At 40.4% G+C, this 19187-nt stretch overlaps 1 long non-coding RNA gene across 1 annotated transcript in view; it reads left to right on the forward strand.

The window, feature by feature from the left end:
* Nucleotides 1–19187, forward strand: part of LOC134731845 (uncharacterized) — a 108026-nt gene that overhangs the window by 13071 nt on the left and 75768 nt on the right. Inside the window, exon 2 of the long non-coding RNA XR_010114478.1 lies at nt 14579–14676. This is a non-coding gene — a long non-coding RNA (uncharacterized lncRNA). The remainder of the gene's footprint in view (nt 1–14578; nt 14677–19187) is intronic.

Genomic DNA, 19187 nt, shown 5'->3' on the forward strand with positions numbered 1-19187 from the left:
CTCTCTTTTTCCTGGGCCTCCTACTGATCCCTATTGTAAAAGACCAAGGTGGCTACCCTGAGGAGGTTCTCCAGAATACTGTCTGGTCCTATTGCCTGTTTCTGTAATTTTCTTCTAATATCAGGGGCTGCCTGAGTAATAAACTTGTACTTTAGGACTAGCTGTCCTTCAACTGAGTCAGGAGACAAGGAAGTATGTTTTATTAAGGCCTCTTAGCCTTTCCATGAAAGCCAAAGGATTCTCATCTGGTCTTTGATCTGTTGTGGACAGCTTAGAGTAATTAAGAAGTTTGGCCCTAGTTTTTCGTAGGCCCTCAATATGCACATTAAAAAGTGTTTCCTCTTCCATTCATCTGTGGGTTCACTACGGTCCTAGCCAGGGTTTTCAGGGGGTATTGCCTCTCCCCGTATTGGGAATGGTTGTTCTGTAATTTCCTCCGCTACCTTATCTCCACTCTTCTTTTTTGGCCTGCTATAAGATACATGTTGTTCGTCCCTGAATTTTTCTGCTGCCTGCAGAGCTGCCTGCCTCTCAGCAGCTGTTAGGGTTTGGTTTAAGATTAACATAACATCTCTCCGTGTGAGATCATACACCTGGGCTACATTTTGGAAAGCCTCTATATACCTGTTGGGGTCATTAGAGAACCTACCCGGGTCTCCTTTTATTTGTCTAAGGTCTTTCAATGAGAAGGTAACCTGAACCCTACTGGCACCACGTCCATTGGGCATTTCATGCAGGGGTAAAAGCGAAACTGTGGAAGTGAGGAGTTTTGGAAGTGGTAAAACTAGAGGAGCCAACAGCACAGTTGGAGGAGGGAGCCCTGGATAATGGGGACAAGAGGGTCTGAGACACTTAATAGTTGCCTGAGAGGATTCCCCAGAAATTTGTTTTCTTAGCTTTGGGGAATCATTCCCCATGGGTGTTCCAGATATGGCTGCTAAAAGAGCTGGGTCGATTGTGCATCACTTGCAGAGGTCTGTGTTGTCCCACAGGGCAAAGAAAGTCTGTACATAGGGACTTCAGACCATTTGCCCTCCCATCTACAGAAAAGATCTAATTGTTGGATAATATTAAAATCAAGACTTCCCTTAGAAGGTCAGGTTTGTCTGTCCCCAAGCTGGTAAGAAGGCCACCCCCTTGTGCAAAATAACGTAAGCCACCTTTTTCTTCAGTTATGGGGTCAAAGGACTTCCAGTGCTTCAGAATGCACTCAAGAGGAGTGCAGGCTGAAGATGGTTTGTTACACATCTAGAAAGAGAGAGGGAAGGAAAGACGTCCCTTAGACTTCTCCCTCCTTTTGGAGTGACCCAGGTGTAGAGGAAGACAGTGGGGGCATCCCCACTACTATTCTCTTTCCTTTGTTCCCTGCACCCTGGCATCCATTAAGGGTGCTGCTCCTGGGTGCAAGTGTGACTATTTCTGCCTGACCCACTCCTCTAGGTCCTCCATCCATGGACCCGGAGGAGTGGGTCAGGCAGGAATAGTCACGTTCATCTGTGTGAGACCCTAGTCCTCCGCTAATTCCCCTTTGATTCCTTAGATTTGTGTGGCCAGCATGTCTCCCCTATAGATGGATCTCGGGAGAGACTATGTAATAGTTGCATCTGGGCCAGGCCCCTCAATGAAGGTAGTATTCTGAGTTGGGCCCTATATTCTGCTATTATGGTCTGATAACTGCCAAACCATCACCTGATGGTCACCTGACATTCCTGGTGTGTGGTGGGGGAGCCCTCTCCTGCGTCACTGAGGCCTGACCAGCTACCTACTCTAACATAATAGCTATTACTATGAAGAATTGAAACAGGGAATATCTTGAGCTTTCAAATTTTATCATGAGGGATGAGCTCAGCATCCAATCAAGACTCAAAATGGGAAAATTTCCAAACCACATGATGAGCGATCCAAAAAAGAATGACCAATGTCCATTATCTAAGCTAGCAGAGAGGTTGAAAGGATGGGTTGCATGATAAATTCTTGCCCTCTGAGATAAGCGCTCTGTGGAAATGGGACATGCTGTGAAAGGAAAGGAAAATCTTGGGAGCCCAAACCCACTATGCCTAAGGGAAAGTTAAGCTTGAGAACTAAGTGATGCGAAAACTACCTTCCTTTTGTTCCCAGATAGCTGCAATTTCACATTGTGATTGTATCCTATGTAAAAATATAGATTTACTGAGCACAAGATGAATGCACAATTCACTTTTCCCCTCCCTCCCTCTTTCACATGTAAAATGTAGATTCATAAGCTCTAATCAAGGCCTCACAAGAATAACTACCCTGCCCACTTTTTTCCCTTTCCTCCTTTCCTTCCTATTTGCTTCTTTCCTTTTAAACACTTAAGCCCTCAAAAACCTCTTTGGGAAAGGCAGAGGCCACAGATCCTACTGTAACTTATGTTTCTTTTACCCAGGTGCATCCTCAACCTTGGCAATACAAACTTCTAAATCAATTGAGATCCACCTCACTCTCTTTTTGGTTTACAATAGGATGGACTGTGAAAAGGTTTGGGGCTTCATAGGCCCTGGACTGGAAAAGATTGGCAGCCAGAAATCTGTGTGAGGAAAAATCCAGGTACAAGGCAGAGTGAAGAGAAGGGAGGAGATGATTGCTAAAGACCTCTCCACTTGACAGTTGCACCATGGCCCACACCTGCCCCCCACCACCCTGAGATCATATGGCATTCTTCAGCAGTACACTTCAAGTATTTTTGCTCATATATCCCCTAAAAGAATTTTGCAAACTATTTACATCGCACAGACTTTTAAGTTAACATCTAGAATTTTTATCATAAATTTAAATAGTTGAAAATGTGGTGATTTCTGGCATATAATAGAGATGCTTTAAATATATTTTCCTCAAAATCTTGAAGCTTCTGATTTAGTTTTTTTAATTTTTAGAAATTGTCTTTCCTTATAAGGAAAATGACAAATAAGGTTCTCAGTTTCAAATTGAGGAAAGCAGACTTAATTTATGTCAGAAAAAAATCTGACTGTATTTGAATTGAAATGTATGTGTGAATCTGCGTCCCTGTGCTAACCATCTGACTTCTGAATTCCAGTTTTAGAAGAGATAGAGAAGGCATGGAACTCAGCCATGAGTTTGAGGCCTGATGAAATAATGTGTTGCCCCCTCTAATATTTTTCTACTGGAGGCCCTCTTTGTTTTCCTCTCATACAATACTCCCTCATGGGCTGTGAAGTGTCAAGTTTTCCCCTGAGTAGCTTAGTGGTTAAGTCCTGAGCAATGCACCATAGTCAAATTTAGGATAAGTGAAGTGGGAGGAAGTCAGCTGCAAAAGGGGAAATGAGAAGAGAGAGCCCATAGACCACAGACACATTTGTAGGTTGCCAATTTAGGAAAGAATACATTTAGAAGTATAGAAGTTTATTCCTTAAAAAGAATTTAGCTAACATGCCCACTGGAAAATCTTCATATACCACCCCTTAATGTGTATGTCCCAGTTTAAAACAAACAAAAAAACCCTAGAGTAATATTTAACTTGGTAATCTTTAAATTATTGTGTGTAGATTTTTCCATCAGGACGCATATAATAAATGTATTTGCTTTATAGCTAGTATTTTAGCCAATCAGTACTAACATTGTGGAATGTGAAACACTCTTCTCCCTATCCCCTCTACAGCTAAAGAAAAGGATCACTTAGCAAATGGTGCTAATAGTTTAGATTACACATTGAATTCTACTGTCTTTTGCTAGAAGCTTAACTTTTTACAGGGCCCTAGAATGCCTTTAGTTCTAAATTAATCTTGGCAAAATATTTCATTTAATTGTGATATGATATGAATATTTTATAAAGTGCTATCCTACTTAAAGCAAATATATAATTCAAGAAAAAGCAAAATTTAGGATACTAAGGAATTTTGCCAAAGTGTTTTAAAGAGGAGAGCCAATGAGTTGGGGAGCTACTGAGTCCTTGGTTCTTCACCTACCATGATAGGAAGCCTCAGGGCCTTTGGAGTCAATACCAGCAAACCACTTCTGCAGAGCTCTGGCCTCAGGGCCAGGATCTTTCTGTACCACATGCTCTAAAGAGCTTGTGCTGGCCACATGTATTTACACAGTTTTTAATCTAGGTTCCACAATTATTGTCAAGTTGGTTTTAAATAGAAATCTTCCTTTCTTTCTCAAACATGTACATGATTGATACAGAATTCTATAAGAAATGAGACATCCACACAGTAACCTTTACACATTTTCATGGCTGGCAAAATCCTTAGGGAACTTCTGTGTTATTCAATTTGTCAAGGCAATTCCTGTGTGGCAAACCATGTTTTCCATTCTCAATCCTTTACTTGCGCTCTGAATGGTGAGAAACTGATACTCACAGATAGACTAAAAGCTAAATAAGTGATTAAGTGATTGAATGGATGAATGAAAACCTATTAAATGCAAAGCATCTAGCCAAATTCCTTTGGATTAAGCAAGTTTAGTCCTCCTCTCGAGGAGCAGATTACTCCTTCATTTCCTTTCCTTTCTATTCCCCTGAATTCATCTACAGGCAATTGTCCAGTAATTCTAAAAACTCCTTGAAATGACTAAAACAGTAAAGCTGAGACATGACAGGCTGCTGGAGAGCTAGACTTGGGGTCAGCAATGCTGGATTCACCATGAACTGCTCTCAGGGTCTCAGGAGCAGAGTGAGGCAAGAGCAGCTAGGCCTATGGCCCTCAATTGCCTGTCTTATGCAATCCTCTAGTTTAGCAAGAGCAGAGGGGATGGTAGAAGGGGAGAGGTGGAACAGAGAGGAGATGAGATATAAGGCAACCAAGTTAACTGATTACACAGCTCAGCATGTCTCTTTAAATGTTAGGCTCCCATAAGGACAAATTCCACTCCATCTGTTACTAACAGCAAATGAGAATAAATGTAGTCCCCCACCCTCAAAGATATAATGGTTTCTTTGAAAGTGGTGAATTTAGTTTAATCTCTAAACTTTCCCTTCTATCAACACTGGATATTGTTAAAAATGTATTTTATGATTATGTTTTCAGAAATTTTTTCACCTTTTAACCAGAATGAGTTTTATGTCAAGAGCTGCTAAAGGGCTCCCTAGACTTGATCTTCTGTCTAAAGTGTAAGCTTTTATACTCTACAAAGGAAATGATGTCGCCAGACCTATGCACATGACTTTGTGACTAGAAGGAGGTCAAGGATTCACAGCTAGTTAGTTGTTCATTGCAAACCCAGTAGCTATTTCCCTCTCTCCTTATAAAGGGAACTCTAATTTGTTTTAGTGTCCTTCAGCACAGGTGACTTGACCGAGCTCTGGCATACATCTCTGGTCTAAGTCACTCACAGCAGTCTCACTCCTCTTGCCTGCTGTTGGTTTTGTCATGAGCATGTGACACAGATGTGGTCAAGGAGTTAAGACAGAAGCCAGGTTAAGTCTTCCAGGAAAGGTTTCCTTACTCAAAAATAATGTCACAAGGAAAACACAATCCACTTGTCCTGCTGGATGTTGTGATGGTACATGATGGCTCATACTTATGCAATCATTGTGTGTCTATGTGGGGAACTAGCCTGAGTATACAGGTAAGACACTGAGCATGGCAGCGTAGAAGACAGGAAGAATTTGGATCTTTGACAATGGCACTGAGATGCTGAATTAAATAATCCAGGCACTGTCTTAGCTTGCCCCTTCTTCTTGTGCCCTTATTATTTAAACCTTCTGTGATGGTTTTAAAATATGTCCACAATTCTTTGATTCTCTTTCCTGTAAGAGATGAAACCTAATTCCCCTACCTTGCGTATGATTTAGTGGATTTAGCTAGATTTAGTGACTCACTTCTCACAAGCAGAATAAAGTAGAAGTGATGGTATGCAACTGCAGAGGCTAAGCCTTAAAGGCAGTGTGGCTTCCTCTTTAGTCACTTTCTCCTGGATTACCCAGACTGGGTGAAGATAGCTGTCATGTCATGAGGACACCCAAACAACCTAAGGAGAGGCCTATATGGTGAGGAGTTTAGTTGGTCACCTGCCAATCGATAGTTAGTCAGTCATACTGGAAGGCGACCTTCCAGCCTCAGTCAAGACTTCGCATGATTGCAGTCTCTGCCTACATTCTGACTACAACAGCATAAGAGACTTAGAACAACCCAGCTAAGCCACTCCATAACTTCTGACTTGTAGGAACTGTGAGATAATATATATTTGTTGTTTTAACTCATTAAGTTTTGGGGACATTTGTTATGCAGCAGTAGATAACTAAAACAATTTCTAAGATTGGATTCTCTGACCATCTCAGACAAAGGCATAATAATTGATAAAATGTTCTAAAAGATTGCATCCTGAAACCAGAGAATTACAGGTTCCTCCATGTGTCTTCTGGTTCATTCTCTCTTTTTTTGAAAGACTGCGTAATGCTCTTTGAGATAAATAGATGTCTTTCTCATTAGGCCTTCCGAAAAAGGAGGTAACAGTTGTTCCAGGGCATTACTTTCACAACCATCTGGTGAGAGGCTGAAATCACTCTGGTTATGATTAAACCAATTGCATCTCATTGTATCCTTAGAATAGTGTTTCCCAAACTTTCTTACAGAGAAAGTATCCTGAATGATACTGATATTCTACAAAAAGAGTGGGGGAGACTTTGAGTTTTAAAATACACATACAGCATATTAAAGGCCATGGAGACATTTTGCAAAAAAAAAAAAAAAAAAAGAAAAGAAAAAGAAAAAATCTGTTTAATTTTTGTGTAACTTAGAATTTCTCAAAGGCGGGGTAACTATAGATGGTCCCCTCCATGCTCCTTTCCTCCAATAAAAATACCTATGAGCATTTCTTGGGGCATAAATGTTGTACCAAACACATGGAAACATGGGTGTGGATGAGAAAGAGCTCATCACAATATACACTGAATGGAATGTATTAACATGAATGATCAAAATAATCCAAAATACTATACTCAAAATAACATAGCCATCCCACAGTTATACAGTCACATTCATTATCTGAGTAATCCGCAGCATCTAAGTTTAGACTTAGATCTGGAGTCAGAAATAGTACAAGAATTATCAATGTGCAGTTAGTAGCAAGTAGGACTCCTGTACATTTATTCAAAAAGATCAAGACTTGTCTCCAAAACTCCAGACATACAGATTAGTTTCTTGTTTCCTATTAAACAACAACATTTTGCCCCCTCCTTTTAAAATGTTTATTTTATTACTGCAGGAAAATGTTTCATATGAAACATTTGGTATAAATAACTTACAGATATTTCTGAAATATTGGTATCTGGTATATAAGACCCTGAATTAGCACGCCTCTGTCAACCAAAAGGTCACGTAATTCGCCTGTGATTCATACTGCCGAGGAAGCCAAAGCCCTCTTGACTGGTAGTGCCTTGGCAACAGAATCCCTGGATTCTATCATGTTAAGCCCCAAAGTCAAGTGAGTGAAGCCCCACACTCCTACAGTGAGTAGGAAGATCACTCACAGCAGTTGATTAGGACTTACCCTAACCAGGCAAGGTCCCATAAAGGAAATGGTTCTGTCCTGGAGCTGGGCCAAGTTTGACATGCCCAGAATAAAAAGATACTTCAGAGAGGGAGCTTTGAGGAGGTAATAATTGCCTCTAACTCCTCCTTAGCATTATAACTTTGAAGGAATTTTTTTGACTCTTAAAATCAAACCACGTTAAACTACCCTTTAAGACTTCAGCAGAAATGTGATCTATGGAAACAAATGTATGCAATTGGATATATAAAGAACCCCAATTTCTCTCTCCATGCCTTTGGTTCTCTATCTTTGATTCCTGCCGTTTTCACTTTGTCTGCCACCCGGGAAAGGAGGCTGCTTTTATAACTCTGGTTCAAATGAGGATACAAATTCTTTTCCTTAGTCAGTATCCTTAGTAGGAAGGAGACATGCTGTCATTTAGGTATTCGTTATCTTAAAAGGGATCTCCAAAAGAAAATAAATGGAATTATGGAATAATTTTTCAGTGGTCAACTTTTAGAAGATGGGATTCTAATGCTATAACAATTGCACCTTGGCCCTAATGGCAGGTAAATCTGTTTGGACTCCTTTTTGGCTTCTTAGCTCATTGCCCATACCCCTTTATTGAGAGACAGAGTAAGTATTGCCATCCAAGCCAAGGACAGAATGACTACATTTCTTCTCGCTCAGACCCATCACTCCCCAAACTTTCAAATTCCAGTTTTTCTCTGATATGAGGGATCTCTTGTCTATAGCTTTCCCAATTTCCCATATCCAATTCATCAGCAAGTCTGAGAAGGGTATCACTGAGTCCCAGAATTTCTATGAACAAAAGAATACCTGAAGAATTCTTTTTGCTCTGCTTGAGGGAAAGTTTATACTGTAGACTGCATTTATAAAGAGAACCCACAGCTACTAACCCAGAAGCTGGGGAGGACTTAGATAATCGCGGAAACCAGAAAGGGTCTGTAACCAAAATGCAGGTTCAGTTGCTCACCACTTGCAGAATTCAGCTAAAAAGAACGAGGTTTGGTATAAAGAAGGTGACTTTATTCCAAAGCTTAGTTTAGGGGAATAAGTACAGCCTCCTTCCTTTAAAGGTACCATTTTCCTTTTGGGGACAGAAAGCAGAGGCTTTTAAAGGGAGACTTTGCACAAATAGTATGCAGAGGAGGGAACGAGCAGGTGCAGTGTCTATGTGGCTTGCTTTGGTGCCTTATCTACCAGGTGGCTGAGCTGGCACCATCATGGGCAGAGCTAGGTTGTAAGGTGAATGTTGTCTCAAGATATTCTCCAGGTGAGAGAGTTCCATTGCGGGCATACATTGGGTTATAAATTGACTGTTGTCTCTTGGGGCAAGCTCCTGTTAGGAGAGAGTTCTGGCTCTGGCGCTTCTAAGTAAGCATATAGTTAGATAAGCTTACCATATAGGGAGTGTCTGCTGAAGAAGGGAAGGTAAAGGTTATAATTGCATTTCTAAAGAGCTAAGTAGGAAGTGGAAAATAGGGGAAGAGGAGGAAAGAGAAAAGAAGATGAAAAAATAGTAATTCAAATAACTCATTTTCTTTCTTTTAGAAAAATAGGGATACTCAGTTACAGGTGCACTGAGTGAAGCCACATAAGACCCGAAAAGAAAAATAGACTAGGCTCCCTTAGTCTGTTTTCTCCCTGGAGTTAAACATGAGCTGCTCAGAGAATTCTCCTTGACTCTCAGGAGGAATGTATGGCTGCAGTTCCATGTGGGGAACCAGCCTACATTACTTGCTGTCTTAAGCAATGAGTTGCTCAATACCCATTATCTGACGCCCAACACAGGATAATCCCAGTGGGAAGCTCTGCTAGCACAGGTGGCTGAGCAGCCTGGTGACAACAAGCCTGTCCTGGAAAGATGGAGAATCTCCTGGGAGAACAGGCAGCAACCTCCAGGTGAGGGAGGCAATAATTCCACCCAGACTTACCTACACAAATTTGGAGAGCCCACAGAGCCAGATGCTGCTTTGCCTGTGGGAGTTACTGTCATGGAAGAACACATTCTGGATCCAGACACGAAACATAGCAGGGTGGGTGGGGCAAGTGGTTAGAAGCGGTGTGGAAGGGCCACCAGGGAAAGAAATAGTACTTTTGTAGGATTAAAAGATTTCAGTAATTATTTTTCTAGATAAGAAATGTAGATATACAGTACTTTTGAAAACTGATAATTTCCCTCCAATATTTCCCCACTGTCTCCTTTGATACATTGCACTCAGAGCAGCCAAGCTGTGCTCATGATCACATGGGAGGGAGGTGACAATGGAAAGCAGATAAATGAACTATTGCAGCCAATTCATGAGCACAGAGAGCGGCTGTTTACTGAATGTAGGCAGATAGGACCTTACACAATATCCCAGAGATCAACTTATCCCAGCATGGCTTGGACTTAGCAGAGAGGACCAATGGACCTGAAGGGCCAGGCACAAAGAAACAGGAACTCTAAGCTTTGAACAACAGAGACCAAGGACTGAGGACTAGAGGGGAAGATGTACCCCTGCAGGGAGACATGCTACAGAACACAGAACAAATGAAGTCTTACTCCCTTCTATACTGTGGCACTTACTACACAGCTACTTTGAAATTTAGCTGTAACTCCAGGGAGAAGGCAGAGATAACGGCAGCTTGATCAAGTTTCCACTTTTCCAATACGAATAAAATAAAAATTAAGTTTGAATATAGAGAAAAATAAGGGCATAACTGGTTTGGCATAAGATTATCCCTGCAACAATCACATTAAAATATATAGTAAAATTGTAACGTCCACTCCTCTTTCAGAAATGTAAAATGCACATCTTAGAATAAAGGAGTACCATCCCCTTTCTATCATTTTAATGGTACGCCCCAGGCTTTAGTACCACACCTGGATAGGAGGCTGTACTAGTTTGCTAGGGCTGCCATGACAAAGGATTACAAGCCGAGTGGCTTTAAACAATAGACATTTATTCTCCCATAGTTTTAGAGGGCAGAAATCCAAAATTGAGGTGTTAACAGGGCCATGCTCTCTCTGAAGGCTCTAGGAGGGAATGCTTCCTTGTCTCTTTCTAGCTTCTTATGGTTGCTGGGATCCTCGGTGCCCCATGGCTTGTAGATGAATCACTCTAATCTCTGCCTTTGTCTTCCCATGGTGTTCTCCCCTGTGTCTTTGTTTCTGTGTGGTTTTTTCCTCTCTTTATAAAGACATCAATCATATCACATTAAGGGCATGATATGGTTCAGCTCTATGTTGCCACCCAAATCTCTTCTGGAATGGTAATTCCCATAATTTTGTGTTGAGGGAGAGACCCGGTGGGAGGTGGCTGGATTATGGGGGCAGTTTCCCCCATGCTGTTCTCACGACAGTGAGTTCTCACAAGATCTGATGGTTTTATAAGTGTGTGACAGTTCCTCCTTCACACACTCTGTCTTTCCTGCTGCTACGTAAGACGTGCCTTGCTTCCCCTTCACCTTCCACCATAATCGTCAGTTTCCTGAGACCTATCCAGCCATGTGGAATTATGAGTCAATTAAACCTCTTTTGTTTATAAATTACCCAGTCTCAGGTAGTTTCTTAATAGTAGTGTAAGAATGGACTAATACAGGGCCCATCCTATCCCAGTATGACCTCATCTTAAATATTTACAACTGCAACAACCCTATTTCCAGATAAATTCACATTCTGAGATTCTGAGGACATGTGTTTTAGTGGAACAGTATTCAACCCTGTACAGAGGCTGTCGCCACACCCACACAGTTGTCCCAAATGCACAACTACAATCTCCTTGATTCCCTACAGAGAACAGAAACCAAGTGGAAACTTGACAATTTCTTTTTACTAAAGGTGCGCAGAAAAGTAATTGTAACACAGCAAAGAAAATGAGTTAGAACTCTACTAATAATGCCTGCTTTCTGAGTGGGCAGCTCTAGGCCATCTAGGTGTTTCTCTAACACAAGGTGCTATTTTCATGGGCTGGAACCGAATTATTCTCACTCATGAAAGTGTTTTTGACTCTGTGCCCTTGGACAGTGGGCTCTCCTAAGGCCCCCAGAGATGTCTTTCTCCTTCACTATGGTCCAGCATCTATCTCCCTGACTTCATTTCCTGCCCTGGGATTAATTTCTTTACAATTGACAATAGGAATGGCCACTCCCTTCAGGAGAACAGCACCTTGCACTTTCAGAGGAGAGGGATCTTACCTAATAAGTAATTCACAACATAATCAGAGAAGAGCTTAAGAGTTAAACTTCAGTACATTCTGAGGTTTTCAGTTTTAAATGATGCCAAAAGCAAAAACTGGACTTTACTTAGAAAGTGTAGCAGATAAGTGTAACCCCCTAGAGTCCAGGGGTCATATCCGTCTTTCTCACTGGAATAACTTCCAAGATTAGCAGAATCCTGCACATAGTGTTCAAGCATGATTCACTAAACGGGCAAATCAAACTTGAATTGTTCAAGCCTTTTGAATGCTTTTTAATGGTCTCTTTCCAAGTATGAGGTAAAGATTATGCTTGTTGTATTTTTCAAATACTAATTTTCTAAATACAGCTCTCAACACTTACCTCCCCTCTTCCCTGAAACTTGCAGCTATCTAACTGCATACAGAGAAAAGGAGCATTAACATCCTCCCTTCTGATAGTGCAACAAAGTTTGAAGAGACACAATCCTGGTTAAAGTATAAAACAACCATATCAATTATAAAATAGAACCTTCAGGTAGAAAGGACCCATCTATTTTCCTCGAAGGAAGAATCTGCCCCAAGTCCTCAACTCCTTTGAACTCCTTTAAAGGGTACTTTTCCAGGCTTCTCTACTTCTCATCCTTGTACCAGATCCTTCCCCCTTCCTGTCCCACCAGGTAACTCATCATTTGAGTGGGCAGCAGCCTGTCGCCCACATAATCTCACAGGGTACTGGACCCAACAGTCCATGACTCCAATTTACCTGGTCACCTGATTCAAAGTTAGGTTGGCCAAAGCCGACCTCCAACTTATGCCTGCTCTTGACTTCTTAGTCCTCTACAAATTCTCCTTGTGCTGACGTTTGCACCCATTTCTGGCTGCCCTGTCTTGCTCTTGTAATCTAACCTCAGTGTCTGCCTCTCTGTCTTGACTCCATTCTGGCTCAGCTTTCCCTCAGGGTTTCCTCTGGCCCTGTGTCCATCCAGTCCTTCTAGGACTACCAGTGACTCTGGTTTTGGTATATGAGTTCTCGTAGTAACACACTCTTCCTGGCCATGCTCACCCAGGACACTGGACTTCTGCCCCCTGCTGCACTCCTCCCGGGGAGCTCCATTCCCTCACTCAGTTTGTTTCCGTTATACAAAGGCTGATTCTTACTTTCCTTTCCCAGTTATCCTATCACTTTAATAAAGTCATCAGATGGATCACCAAATTACTGAACACGATTTAGATAAACATTTTATAAGCCAAAACCACCCAGATTTATAGTACGAGAAGTTTTTGTCAATAATTGCATCCTATTTTTATTTTATTTCATAATAAGAGTATGCTCCTCAATTTAAAATCAATCTTTGCATCCAGGCAAGTGAAACTTAAACTAAAATTTCAAGATTCATTTTCTCCTTGAGAAAAACCAGTATGGTGTAATGGCTAATGGTATCAGAATATGGACTCTGTAGGCAGATGACATGGGCTAGTTTGCATTTCAAAGCGGTCACTTACTGTATGTGTGACCTCTAGAACAAGTTACCGAACCCATGCCACATATTGGGGATGATATTATTTCCAACCTCAAAGGCCTATTGTAAAGTTTAAATGGCTTCATATGTGTAAAGTGCTGGAAACAGAACTTAGGGCATAAAAAGTTGGTAATGGTGGCTGGTGAATACTAGCTACCATTATTGTTCTTGATCAACAGCTTAGTATACTGCAGTCATCAGCTCAGAGATCACCCATGAACTCTAACAATACTCTCAAAACCTTTTGACAAGCAATTAAGATAGATAATGACATCTTTATAACAAGCATAAAGTAGTTTTCTTACTGGATGAAAAGAATGTAACCCTGCCATTATGGCTTTTTATAGCTGGAAAAGCAACCTGGATCAGTCCGTCGATTACTGGAGAGACTCTGATCTTACTTAGTATCTTACTCATTATCTAGGATAGACTCACAGATAGACTTTTTGTTGTTGTTAATTATGCCTAGAAACTACCCTCCCCCTTGCTCTTGGTCTTCCTTCCTTTTCTACCCTCTCCCTAAGACTACTTTTATTCCTGGCAAACAGTCCATGGATCCTCACATCTTCCAGCATGGAACACCTCCTAGCAAGTAAACCACATTCCTTTACAAACTCATTGCTTCTCATAGCAAACATCTGATGCACAAAGTAGGCTCAAGGGGCACAGATTCTGATCCTGTCTCCTCTGGAATGATGGAGTAAGAAAAATACACAGAGCTATCATTTCTGGCAGAGCCAGGACATCATAATCAAAGCATCAATTTCCCTTTTAAAGATATTTTAGAGCAATCCGCATTTTTTCCCAGACATTACAGTCTGGGAAATCCTCATTATTTGTGGATTCCATATTTTTGAAGTTGCCTACTCACTAAAATTTATTTGTAACCCTGAAATCAATATTTGCAGCACGTCTGTGATCATTAGTGGTCATTAGCGCAGTGTGGCAAAAAAAATTCGAGTTGCCTCACGTGCAAGTTCGCAGCTGACGTCAAACAAGGCAATATTGTACCTCTTTGTTTCAGCTCTCTTACTGTAAACAAGTGTCCTTTTCATGATCTATTTAGTACCACGTTATCTGAATTTTTGTGCTTTTTATTGGTGATTTTGCTGTCTAAAATGGTCCACAAGTGTAATACAGAAACTCTATCTAGTGTTCCTGAGCACAAGAGGGCTGCAATGTGCCTTATGGAGAAAATGGATAAGCTTCATTCATGCTGTTGGCCATGAGTCCAAAGATTATGAATCAATGATACATATTAAATAAGGTGTCCTTAAAAAGAAACACAATTAAGACAAGGTTATGTTTTGATCAGTTGACAAAAATACTGTTATCAGAGGCTTATAGGAATCTGACTCTCTATTTCCTCTGGGAGTAATCATTCAATGTTCAATTAACTTGGTGTTCGTGGAAACTTTACAGATTTACAGTGAAGAAGAAGAATCAACTGTACATCCAAATCTGAATTACTGCATTCAAAGAAAAATGACCATTGCTAGCCACTCTACAAGAATAGCACAGTAAGTTGTCAAAACAAAACTACTCCTTCGAGGTAAATTTACTCCTTATATAAAGGGAAACACTGTGATAGCCTTTTGTGATGAATAAAGATGCCTAATATACCTTACCGGAAAGAAGACTCTGAAATACCAAAAACAAAATATAGTTTAAGGATAGGGATAAAATATAAAATAAAACAAAAACAGTTCTTGAAATACTGTTCCCTCTCTTTTCTGCCTACTGATTATCGAAGTGCAGTTCAGAAGACAACCAGGAAGTTGTTGCCTTCTCTCTGCTACCCCAAACTATAGCAGACATGAAGTCGTATTGGCAAGGAGATCAAAGTGTCTGTCTGTCTCCCATGTTCCAGGTCCACAGAAAGAGAATTCAGTAGACACGTATCTTCCATCCCTTCCAACTGGCAAAAACTTTGGAGAGAAGAGCTAGAGCAGGCATGCCTTTCTCTACCACACACCGCTCATCACCCAACTACTCTGTCCTAGGGGAGGGGAGTCACACTTATAGGGATGGGCCCTGACTCTGAAGACAGAGAAGAAAGGCAGGTGACCTCGTGTGAACAGTAGGAGTACCCAGGTCCACCCTCACTTCTGAAACCTAATGCAAGTTTGGAGTTGCCCAAGGCCACTCTCACTTCTGGTACTCACTGCAAGTTTGAGGGTCCCTGAGATCACACTCATGCCCCAAAATTCACTAAAAGGACTCAGAGGACACAACAAAACCATTATACTTTCGGTTATAGTACAGTGAAAGGATACAGATTAAAAGTCAGCCAAAGGGTGAGGCACATAGGGCAAGATCGAGATTTCTGGGTATGTATATGTCATACAATTTCTTCAATAACTCTTCAATAAAATCCACAAAGTACATTTATGTTTTATAAAACACATTTCCTTTTTGGGGTATGGAGCAAACCCTGATTCTTGCTTTAAGAATGTTGTTGCTGGGAGAAACCATAGAATAACTATGGGATCCCAGAAATCTCTGGGTTACCAAGAAATAAATGGACATCAAACTTTTCTTTCACAAAGGAATTGTAAATAGGCATTCAATTGCAAAGGAAGAAATTGATGAAGATCATGTGGGAAGTTATTAATCAGTCATTTTTCTGGTTATTTAATTATCTTGTTATAATCTAGAGTATAACACCTGGGTGAATGCCCAACATCACACCTTTTTGTATTAGTTTGCTCAAGCTGCCATTACAAAGTACCACAGACTGAGTGGCTTACACAACAGAAATTTATTTCTTATAGTTTTGGAGGCTACAATTCCAAGATCAAGGTGTCAGCAGGAGTGATTTCTTCTGAGGCCTCTCCCATTGGCTTGTAGATGGCTGTCTTCTCCACATCTTCACATGGTCTTTCCTCTGTACCTGTTTGTGTACTCCTCCACGCACTGTAAACAGTGTGCAGTAAACTGCACACACTTTGTAAACAGCCTGTCTCCAAATACAGTCACATTCTAAAGTATTAGGGGGTTAGGATTTTAACATATAAATTTTGGGGATGACATAGTTCTGCTCATAACACTTTTACATTTGATGAATGCAAGCCTATTATTAATATTAGCATTTGAGACAGGACATCTAGGAATGGGATTGATACTAAAAGCTTCAATGATTCTGGACCAGAGCATGCCATATCTGTTTTAAAACCAATTTAGAGGCTGACCTAACAGAATCCCGCCAAAGGAATGTAAATCTACATTCTGTTATCCTCTAAGTAGATTCTAGCTTATTTACAACTATGTCTTCCCTCCTACACATGTCTACCTGTTATATCAACACAATAATATACTCACTAATTCCTAGCCTGCATTTTTAACACCGTGTGTGGACTTTGAATTAGATTTTTGGTAAATTCAGTATAACATTTTGTAGGATAGCAAAACTAATTTTTGTTTTGTTTTGCTTTTGTGGTAAGAGTACTTGTCTCAAAGATCAATTCCATGAGACATCATTTTATTACCATAAAAATAGTTATATTAACTTAGCTTCACAAAAGATATTTTCTTATGGTAACCATCTTAGCAAACACTGTTTGCCAGGATTTAATTGCTATTTGTCAATAAAATTTCAATCCTGATGCTTACCGTAAAATGTTTATATCTTTTAATATTTTAATTTAGAATGACACCAAATAACACTAAAATAAAAATTATTCATATTCTGAATTTTCTCACTTAAAAAAATCTCATGAGAGTCGCCTTTCCATCTGAAAAGTGAAAGTCATAGTCACATGTGATGCAGTCATTGCTTTGGTTCCCTGGTGCAGCTTAAAAACAGTCCCTAAAATAGGCACTTTTGCTCTTCCTGGTGTCTTGCCTGCATCATACCAACTACATCTGCAACATTGCAGGTGTCTTTTATTCATTGCAAAGCAGTTTGTGCTATCAAATAGTAGCAAGTGTGACTCAAGACTGAAAATCAGGGACAGGGTACAAAATAATTGCAAAGAAATCTGAAATGATATAGAAGTTGATATTCTTGTTTAAAGACTTCTAAAGCACTAGTTTAAAAAAAACAGCATCAGATAATGGTACTAAAAAAGCCTTGAAAATAGACTTCTGTACTCAAGATTTGGTCAAAACATTTTACTATCATTACCCATATAATTAAGAGGCTGTACATAAAAGAGATTAAGAACATGGACTCAAGAGTCAGAATGCCTGAGGTCAAATCCTGTATTCATCTCATAGTAGCAGTCAACACTGGGCAAGTTACTGGAACTGTCCATTTCTCAGTTTCCTTGACTGTAAAATGTGACTGAGTCTAGTAATTATATTGTAAGGCTGTTTTGAAACTGAATCAGTTAAAGCACCAAGAACAGTACCTGGCACTAGGCAGCACTCAATAAACGGGGTTAAAAGTACTATCCTCTCCCCTTCCTCCCCTTTGATCTCCTATACATATGTGGCTCCCATCTCATCACTGCTGTCTCCTGTAGTCCTCTTTCCTTTTTTCCATTTTAAGCTTTCTAGGCAGCTGACAACCGGCTCCTCTTCTGCATCTCCACTCTGTCCTCTGGCAAGTTCAATATTATATGAATAAAGCTGCCTGCTATTAGTCACTTCCATATTAATAATAGCTAACATTTTTGAGCATTCATCAGGTGCTGGTTATGCTGCCTTTTGTGAAATATACTGAACTCCCTATACATCTTCTTGCCTGAACTCTCATGGGAACTTACTGCCTTGATTTTCCTTGCCTTCTCTGTCTCGCTCTTAAATGCTGGGCTTCCTTGGCATTCCTTCCCCAGCCCTTTCTCATTCTATACACATTTACCTGGGTGATGAAGAGCCCATGTCATCAATTACAAACCAAATGATTACTCTTAAACCTACATCTCTAGCTTGAACTTCTATCCTGAGCTCCAGAACTTTGTATTATAGATGGGCACTGAAATCTCAACTTCGATGTCCCACTGCACTGCGAAGCCAGTGGAGACAAATCTGAATTCATTTTCCTGCTGAAGCTATGCCTCTTTTTACATTTCTGTCTGAGGAAATACCCCTACCTCAATGGGTTAAACGCTGGATTTGCAGTAGTAAACAGCAAAAGCATAGGCTCTGCCCTCATGGAGCTTAGAATCTAACCGGAGGATATAGTAGAGGAAACAAGTAAATAAGCCATACTTAATTTTCTGTTTTGTGAATTGTTTCTTTGGATTTTCCCATTAGCTCTTTATAAAACTGACAAACTCCTGGTCATATTTTGCTGCATATACTCTGTTCAGCAACTTACGCTTTTTGCATTCAAGAAAATTGTGATTTTTATGTGATCAGTTCTAATGAGCTTTCCTTTTATGAGGTTTTCTATCACTTCGAAGCTTAGAAATGTTTCTTCTATTGAGAGAGCCGATGAATATTCAAGTTTGTCCCCTAGTTTAATTTGTTTATGTTTCATTCTATCCCACCTAGAATTTGTTTTGATGAGATATCAGTGAAGTTTTATTTATGAAAATTTCCAAAAGTCTTCTTAGTATATTGGATGAGGGATGCCTACATGACATTCTCTTTTATTGCTGTAACATTTGAGACCACCAATTTTTGTTGTGAAATTTAAATCTTCCTTGATTTATCAGTACAATTGTCAGGTTTCTTCCTACTTTTTGAACTTTGACACCTCTCTCCTGTACCTATTTTCCCATTCCTCTTTGTTCCTCCTCCATTTTTTTCTTTTTTGAGGAAAGGTCTTGCTCTGTCACCCAAGTTAGAGTGCAGTGGTGCAATCTTGGCTTACTGCAGCCTCAACCTCCTGGGCTCAGGCAATCCCTCCTCCACCTCAGACTCCCAGGTAGCCGGGACCATAGGCATGTACCACCATGCCTGAATAATTTTTTATTTTTTGTAGAGATGAGGTCTTGCCCTGTTGCCCAAGGTGGTCTTGAACTCCTGAGCTCAAGCAATCCACAGCCTTGGGCTCCCAAAGTGCTGGGATTACAGGCATGGGCCATGACAACCAGCCTTCTTCTCTTTCCAGTTGTATTTATTTCCCACAGCTAAATTCTTG

This window comes from Symphalangus syndactylus, chromosome 11, assembly GCF_028878055.3.
Source record: "Symphalangus syndactylus isolate Jambi chromosome 11, NHGRI_mSymSyn1-v2.1_pri, whole genome shotgun sequence".
Lineage (NCBI taxonomy): Eukaryota > Metazoa > Chordata > Mammalia > Primates > Hylobatidae > Symphalangus > Symphalangus syndactylus.